Source organism: Rattus norvegicus, chromosome 5, assembly GCF_036323735.1.
Source record: "Rattus norvegicus strain BN/NHsdMcwi chromosome 5, GRCr8, whole genome shotgun sequence".
NCBI classification, from domain to species: Eukaryota; Metazoa; Chordata; class Mammalia; order Rodentia; family Muridae; genus Rattus; species Rattus norvegicus.
In genome coordinates this window covers 162,944,623-162,952,134 of record NC_086023.1, presented here as the reverse complement: position 1 = coordinate 162,952,134, position 7,512 = coordinate 162,944,623, and the positions used below count along the sequence as shown (strand labels likewise).

Sequence of the window (7,512 nt, the reverse complement as noted above, 5' to 3'; positions counted from 1 at the left end):
TGGAGCACCACCCCCATTTGTCCATTTCTTTGATTCAAACATTGCTGATTCTGCTGACAGCCCTTCTCTGAGGGCCGATCTGCAGGTCCTACAGATCGTGCAGAGAGACATCTGGAAACCTCTGGCTGCTGCTTACCAGGACAAGCTTGAGCATCCAGTGGTGCCACACCCGTTCCAGATTGGAGACACCGTGTGGGTGCTCAGACATCAGACCAAGAATCTCGATCCACGGTGGAAAGGACTCTACACCATCCTCCTGACTACCCCGACAGCCCTAAAGGTGGACGGGATCGCGGCCTGGATCCACGCGTCACACGGCAAGGCAGCCCGGTCTGAGGAATAGACTAATTACAACACTACACCCCAGACATGGAAAGTTCAGCGCACCCCAAACCCCTTAAAGTTAAAACTCCTACGTGGCTCCTCCTAGCCCTTTTGTGGCCCGGAGTCAGTAGGGGAATAAGCCCCCACCACATTTATAACATTACCTGGACAGTCACTAATCTCATGACGGGAGGGATGGCTAATGCTACCTCCATAAGGGGGACGCTGGCCGATGCCTTCCCTCCCTTATACTTTGACCTTTGTGATGTGGTGGACTACAGGTGGGAGCCTGGCACTACCCATAATTGGCATCCCTCAACCACTTACTATGGTTGCGGCCTGGCGTCCCACGGCAAGGAGATCTACGTTTGCCCTGGACACAGAGTGAGCCAGGAGTGCAGAGGGCTGGGGAGTGGATACTGTGCCCAGTGGGGATGTGAGACCACTGGGGATGAGTATTGGAAGCCATCCTCCTCTTGAGACCTGATCACTCTGAAACGAGACGGTCGTTCTCCTTACACCTCGTGTAAACAGGGCAGGAAATGCAATCCCCTCATCCTCCACTTCACCGACTCAGGTAGGAGAGCGACTTGGGATGGGCCCAAATCTTGGGGCCTGCGCTTATATGTCACAGGGACCGACCCGGTGGGCCTGTTCTCTCTAAATAGACAGGTTTCTCCCCTGGCCACTTGACCCATTGGACCCAACCTAGTTCTACAAGATCAGAAACCTCCCTTGCTCCCAGCACAGGCCCAACCCCCGTCATTGCCTAAAGTCACTCAGGCCCCTGGTAACACCCCTACAAACCCCTTCTCTACGACGGGGGGCTCCACCATTCTGACCTCCCCGTCGCCAGGCACCGGGGATCGACTATTCAATTTGGTGACTGGTGCATATCTGGCTCTCAATTATTCAGACCCTTCTAGGACTCAGGAGTGCTGGTTGTGCCTCGTTTCTGGTCTGCCATATTATGAAGGGGTGGCAGTCATTGGAAACTATACCAATCTGACCACTGCCCCGGACAGCTGTGCCAATACCCCTAGCCACAAACTAACTCTGCCCGAGGTATTGGGATGAGGGCTTTGCTTGGGGAATGTACCCCCCACACACCATACCCTCTGCAACACCACTCAGAGGGTTCCCACTGGGACCTACTTCCTGTCAGCATTAGAAAAGTGCTTGACATTGTTGTCTGAGGTAGTCCTCCAAAACAGACGGGGGCTAGATATGCTGTTCCTCCACGAGGGTGGATTGTGTGCTGCTCTAAAAGAAGAGTGTTGCTTCTATGCAGACCATAGCGGAATAGTAAGAGATAATATGGCTAAGCTTTGAGAATGCTTGGCCCAGAGACAAAAGCTGTTTGATTCCCAACAAGGGTGGTTCGAGGGGTGGTTTAACCGATCCCCTTGATTTGCTACCCTCCTGTCTACTTAATCTTCTCCTAATTCTCCTTTTTGGACCCTGTATCCTTAACAGGCTGGTACAGTTCATGAGGGATAGATTTTCAGTCATTCAGACCCTTGTACTGACCCAGCAGTACCATAGGCTGAGACAACTGGAGACAGAGATTTCTTAACCAAGTCGAGTGAAAGATTTCACTCAAAGTTAGCAAAAAAATGGGGGAATGAAAGACCCCAGCTTAGCAGCAGTAACGCCATTTTGCAAGACTGTACTTAAGATGACTGGTGCAGGGAAAGGTCAGAACACTGAGAACACAGTGGCTGCCAAGCAGGATGTGTGTGGTTGAGCGCCTGGCAACAGGATGATTGTGGTTAAGCGCCTGACAATGAAAAAGAGGAATGTGGAAAGCCCTGGGAGAGGTCCCACACCCTGGTGGGGGGCCAAGTCAGCCTTTATGTTCCAGGAAGGCGGCTAGGGAACTTGCCCCCAGGCTGAACCCTCGCCTCATTAGAATCCACCAATTATATCCCTGTAACCATGCATCTGCTTCTGTATGCTTGCTTCTGCTTCCCAAAACCCTATAAAAAACCCGTCCTTGGTTCTGCTGGGCACGCCAGTCCCCCGAGTTGACTGAAGTGCCCACAGGTGCCTGTGTATCCTGACAATAAACCAAATCCTCTTGCACCTCTGATTGCATCCTGTGGTCTCGGTCTGGTCATTGGGCTGGAGGGTCTCCTTCCCTAGGGAAAGTTCTCTCTGAGAGCTTTTCACTAGTTATTCCTGACCTTTTGCTGGCTGCTCAACTCAGCTATTCAGCTAAAAATCCTTCTACACACCAACTGATTTAACTCTGCTTGGTTTCTTTCTTTCTTTCTTTCTTTCTTTCTTTCTTTCTTTCTTTCTTTCTTTTTTCTCTCTCTCCCTATCTATATCTCTCCGTGTGTGTGTGTGTGTGTGTGTGTCTATATTGCTTACTTCTTCCCTTCTCTCTGTTCATGTCATATTCCTCTTTTTCTTCTCCTCCCTGCCTACCTCTCACACACTGGTTACTTTCCTGAACTCAGTCTTTGCTGAAGGTGAAGTTAAAAGATAAAAGTTTTAAAGTTGCCCCCCTAGACACAAAGTTTAGAGCAGAAAAAAAACATGTTAGGCCCCAAAATTGTATGTTCCAAGAAGCCTCTCCTAGGGCTATTAGAATGGATAATTACATTGGTCAGCTCAACAGCTTTCTCCCAGAAACTAACTGACCATAAATCTTAGAGAACAATCTTGAGAAGCAGGAAACAACTTCTCCTAGGAACTAGCGGACCATGAAGTTAAACAATCTGAGAAGTAGGAGACAGCTTCTCCTAGGAAACAATCTTGGGGGACAGAGAGTTCTTCCTTGTGATTTTTCACTGTTATTCTACACACTTTCCAATGACGCCATCCCTGTCCCCTCGGGTTGTGGTTTCTCCCTTTAAATACCTCTTCACCCAGCCTCTCGGGGTCGAACTCCACTGCCCCTGCGTGGGATACGAGTCTCGACCCCAGTGCACCGGTTGCTATCGATAAACCTCATGTGATTACAACAAGGACGGTCTTTTGTGAGTTCTTGGGGGGTCGCGTCATCCCGAGACTTGAGTGAGGGTCTCCCCACTCTGGGGGTCTTTCAAAGTCATCCAAGAACAGCTTCCCAATAACCTGGCACTTAATCTAATCTAGTCTTTCTTGAATTGGTTCATTTCACTGAAAGGAAAATTATACAGATTTAAGGTTCAAAAATATAAAATTAAAAGAGTAAGTTTCAAAATCCACAGACTCAGGGCTAAACACTGTCCAGGCAGGGCGGGGCCCACCCTGCAGCCCGGACTGACAGGCCATAAAGATGCAGAAGGGCACCTCCCCCAGCTTACTCAGAGTCACACCTTAACCAGATGTCCTTCAAACCCTGATAAGCCCCTAGCTTCTAAAATCCTGTACTCTCCAGTCAGCACGTACTCTTCTGCTGCTGTAATCTCACTGCCATGTTTGAATGAGCCAATCACTTATAGCCGTGCCAGAAATTAGCCAATTGTGTGTAACTACGCCAAACACCCTAGCCTTCCCTATATAAACCCCTGACTTTTGAGCTTCGGGGTCGACACCTCTGTCTCCTGCATGGGATACATGTCGGCCCGGAAATCCCCGTAATAGATCTCCGTAATAAACCTCGCCTTTGCTTATGACATCCAAAATGGTCTCTCTGTGTCTGGGGTCCTTGATTTCCCAAGACTTGAATAAGGGTCTCTCTCTTCAGAGATCTTTCATTTGGGGGCTCGTCCGGGATCGGTGTTTCCTGGGGTGCGCCATCCTGAGACTCGAGGTAGGTTCTTTCATTTGGGGGCTCGTCTGGGATCGGTGTTTCCTGGGGAGCACCATCCTGAGACTCGAGCTAGGTTCTTTCATCACCAGCAGAGAACATATAAATTACCAATGGGGATTGGTGTACTAGCAGGGTGTCTGGTCCAGGGAATAACTAGAATTTAATCAGACTACACAAGGAGCCACAATTGTCTACTGCAAACCACACCAGCTCCTGAAGCTCAACAGTCTGATCTACCCAGATATGGGCAATTACCCTGTGCTCCCCATGTTCAGTTTTGAAGCTTGCTTGAGCTTGCCTCTAAACACCAAGCATTCACTCTTTAAATGAGGATGGATAGCTTGCATCTGTAATTCTCAATTATAACCTGGCTGCCTCCATGGTACAGGAGGCACATAACTTCCTGGAATGCTGGGAATTGTAGTTCTTTAAGAATAACAGAGGCTCAAGACCTCAAAAAATGTTCAAAGTCCTTAGTGATCAGAGAAATGCAAATAAAAACGACCCTGTGATTCCACCTTACCCCAGTTAGAATGGCTAACACCAAAACCACAGGTAACAACACATATTGGCAGGGATGTGGAGAAAGAGGAACACTCCTCCATTGCTGCAGGGAATGCAAACTGGTACAACTACTCTGAAAATTAATTTGAAGATTCCTCAGAAAATTGGAAATAGATCTACCAAAAGATCCAGCAATACAACTCTCGGGAATATAACCAAAAGACGCCCACGGTGCCATAGGGGCACATGTTCCACTATATTCAGAGCAACTTTGTGATAGACAGAAGCTGGAAAACAACCAAAATGTCCCATGACAGAAGAGTGGATACAAATATGTGGTTTATTTACACAATGGAATACTACTCAGCTAATAAGAAAAAGGACATCCTGAAATTTGCAGGCAAATGGATGGAACTAGAAAATATCATCCTGAGTGAGGTGTCTCAGCCCTACAAGTTCTTGTTAATGTGAAATCTTAGGTTTGAATGAAAAATGAAGACTGGATTGCAGAAAGGTATGGCTGAAGAGGTATGGACTTTGATGACATGGTACACGGGGTTGTATAACCCATTGTAATTTCCCATGAAGCTTTACTATTTTCCAAAACATGCAACCTGCAGCATTGCAAGAAGGTACCTGGTCTAATGATGAGATTAATATTTGGCACTACAATCTGAGGAAGAAAGCATTCAGAGTTATCTGGTTGTGTCCAGACTGAACCAGGAGCATGAGGTTTGGGGGAGGGGTATTGTGGACTAGAAGAGAGGATAGATGGGATGGCTAAGGGAGAACCAGGATCCAAGAAAGCACCTAGGCCACATTGTCTGCATTGATATGTTAATAGGCACCACATTTAACCATTCCTCCTGAATTCCTTTGAGTCCTTCCCAGGGTCAGTCCAGCATGCTGAGAGGGGATGATATCAGGCCATATTTTTAAAAGTAGAAAAGTTACTCTAGATTAAGGCAGAATTAGACAGCACCTTTTCAATAATTATGATTGCTCACTTACTTAAGAATAATGTCCCCTTATATCATGAAAAGCACTCTGCCTATGCACGTTCATGGTTTGTTGAATTCTGTAATGTGAACTACTTGCAGGTGTGGGGATGATTAGACCCTGCACTTAGGGCTTTTTTTCAGAGACATATAGTTGGAGAAGTTAACAATCTGCACTCCGTGGGTCACAATAGTTTTCTTAAAGTCTTTTTTACTCCTCCTCAGTTTTGCTTCTAAAAGGACTCTGAATGTATGTTAACTGTGTGACCAACTCTTACATCTCAGAGACTAAACTGAAATCCTCAGAGAAAAGAGATATTTTCATGATGTCTCCACTTTACTTCATGTTTATTCTTTTGCCAGGTGTTGGCTCTTTTTGTTGGTTTGAATTTTTCTGGCCTACCTGATTGATTGTTCCTTTGTTTTGATGTTGTCTTTTTCTTAAACTCATCTGATCATTCAGGTGTACCCACCCTCCCCATCTGGAAACCACTCCTCCAACCCTGTTGCAGTCTGTCTAACATGCAACTGCAGCTGTCAGGATGCCCAGGACCTACTCTGTACAGCTTCCCCTCAAGGTGCTGATAGACTAGACCAGAACTAGATGTAGTAGGATACTGCACCTGGATTCTGAACACTTCATACACAAGTTTTCCTGCCTAAGTTCTCACATTGTGAGTATAACCCACTGAGCTAATGATATTGACAGCAATTCCTCTGAATTCTGATGCTCAGAATATATATCCAATACAAAGTAAAACAAAGATAAAGTGCACTTGGTTGGAACCACAAACCATATATCCCATTAGGAATGCAATTTACATGGCAGTTAAGATAAAGAATTAAATACCCAGAGTCAAAGCTTGTAAACCAGGGAAATCAACTCAAAGAGGACAGGAACAAAATGATTCTTGGGCAAGAAAATAATAGCAGATGCCTAAAGGAAACGTGGACTACAATGTAGGATAAGAACAGTAAGTTCAATATGAGGTTAGAAACATCAAAATTAAGACCCTGAAAGGAAAATTCAGTAAGGCAAGTAAAAATAACTCATAGAGAACCTGTAGGAGACAGATTATCAGACTTGAAGAAAAGGTTAGAGTAGCTGGATGCTGCATATGTAGCAGACAATGGCCTTGTTGGGTACCAATGGGAGTAGAAGCCCTTGGTCCTGCCAAGGCTGGAACCCCACCCTGTTGTATGGGAATGTCAGGGTGTGGAGGTGGGAAAGGGATGTTGTTGGGGAGGGGAAACACACTTCTAAAAAAGGGAGGGGGATGGGATAATGGGATTATGGAAGGGAAAATGTGAAAGGGAATAACATTTGAAATGTAAATAAAAATATCCTTTAAAAAAAGAAGTAGGCATCTAATTTCAAGGAGTTGGACTTTACCAAAGATAAAACAAATGATGAAACGGTTTAAATGTATAGGACCTGAAGGTCAGGGAGGAAAACTGAAGCCATATATGGTTGATATAGTCATTCATTTATGGAAAAGAGATCTGCTACAGCAGCGGAAGATAAAAAAGCACATCCCCACAGTTTTAGAATCTGACCATGAAACCAGTCAGCCTCCTAAAAAATATTAAATTCATGCTGGCTCCAGCAGCATATATCCTAAAATTGGAACTATACAGAGAAGATTAACATGGCCCCTGCACAAGGATAACATGCAAATTCATGAAGCATTAAATATTTTGAATCCCTTAAAGAGGAAACACAGAAATCCCTTAAAAATTAGAGGAAAACACAGCCAAACAGGTGAAGCAATTGAACAAACCTATCCAAGATCTAAAAATGGAAATATAAACAACAAATAAATCACAAAGGGAAACAACCTTGGAGATAGAAAACCTAGGAAACAGTCAAGGAGTAATACACACAAGCATCAGCAACAGTATACAAGAAATAGAAAAGAGAATCTCAGAGGCAGAAGATAT

At 45.4% G+C, this 7,512-nt stretch overlaps 1 non-coding gene and 1 pseudogene across 1 annotated transcript; both read left to right on the top strand.

The window, feature by feature from the left end:
- The first annotated feature begins 220 nt into the window (after nt 1-220).
- Nucleotides 221-1,540, top strand: Envl-ps9 (MLV-related proviral Env polyprotein-like, pseudogene 9; annotated as a pseudogene).
- Nucleotides 1,541-7,165: 5,625 nt separating this feature from the next.
- On the top strand, nt 7,166-7,272 carry LOC120103192 (U6 spliceosomal RNA). Its single transcript, XR_005505287.1, has one exon. It is a non-coding gene; the product is annotated as a U6 spliceosomal RNA (small nuclear RNA).
- The last annotated feature ends 240 nt before the right edge of the window (nt 7,273-7,512 follow it).